The sequence below is a fragment of the Elephantulus edwardii genome, unplaced genomic scaffold (genome assembly GCF_000299155.1).
Source record: "Elephantulus edwardii isolate Elephantulus edwardi_28Jun2011 unplaced genomic scaffold, EleEdw1.0 scaffold00274, whole genome shotgun sequence".
NCBI lineage: Eukaryota > Metazoa > Chordata > Mammalia > Macroscelidea > Macroscelididae > Elephantulus > Elephantulus edwardii.
This window is the reverse complement of record NW_006400024.1, coordinates 2650152-2651296: the sequence shown is the minus strand read 5'-3', so window position 1 is coordinate 2651296 and position 1145 is coordinate 2650152. Positions and strand designations below refer to the sequence as shown.

The 1145-nt window shown below is 50.7% G+C and overlaps 1 protein-coding gene across 1 annotated transcript in view; it reads left to right on the top strand.

The window, feature by feature from the left end:
• CEP72 (centrosomal protein 72kDa) overlaps positions 1 to 1145 on the top strand; it is an 82769-nt gene that overhangs the window by 980 nt on the left and 80644 nt on the right. The window lies entirely within an intron of this gene.

The window sequence follows — 1145 nt, the reverse complement described above, 5'->3', positions numbered from 1 at the left end:
GCTCCTGGCCGAGGGACACGGGCTCCTGGACACAGGCTCCAGGCCAACGGCCATGGACTCTGTGCAGAGGGTCCAGTACACTGGAGTGAGGGATGTGGACGTGACCATTGTATCTGGGCTGCCCGATTTTCATACGGGGAGACTGTGAACCCCCAGAATGACCAGGCACCCACTGCCAGCCTGTTGTCCCCACTTTGCAGCCTTCTCCAGGTTTTGTGTTTCTCCCACCAAGGGTTTTAGGTGCGATTAGGGAGGACGGGAAAGGCAAAACGTGTCTGTGCCATCCTATCCAAAATGGGAAGTTTAAAAACCTTTCAGAAATTGGTGGGTGTCGTCAGGTCAAGTGGTTCTGAGCCCCGTCCTGTCCTGCCGACCTCGCCCCTCCTGACACACTCCAGCCATTGCCGCAGTCACCAGTCAGTCCACCTGCTGGAGGGCCTTCCTCCTCCCCAACCCTCCTCCCTTCAGGCATCCCTTAAAAAATTTTAAAAGCCTCTAATTTTAAAATTGGTGGTGGTTTTAATGTGCCATCAAGTTGACTACGACTCAGGGACCCTCTGAAAAGTAGCTCTGAACCCTGCCCTGTCCTGAGCCAATATCACTGTCTCTGACACATCCACCCCCAGACCACAGTTACTATGTCCATCCCATCCAGGTTCTTCCTCTCCTGTGCTGCCTCTCCCCCTTTATGAGCATGATGTCCTCATGCAATGACTGGTCCCTCAAGGCAACATGCCCGCAATATGTGAGACAGAGTTTCAAAATCTTTGCCTCCAAAGAGAGGGTTTCACCCTTTCCAGAACAGACCTATTCTCTTGACACTCCATGCTTAATGTTCAGTACTCTTCCCCAGCACCGCAACTCAAAGGCATCTAGTCCTGTCATCCTTAGGCATTGTTCAGCTTTCTGATGCATAGCAAGCAATTGCAAGGACCATGGCACAGATCAGTTGTACCTTTGTCTCTCAATGGACGTCATTGTGCTTCAGCACTGTGGAGAGGTTCCTAACAGCAGATTTCTCCAGTGCAATTCATCTTTTGATTTCCTGACTGCTGGTGCTGAGAGAGTTGATTGTGGAACCAAGCAAGCTGAAATTAATAACAATCTAAACCTCTTCTTCTATCATGGTGCTGCCGTTTGTCCCA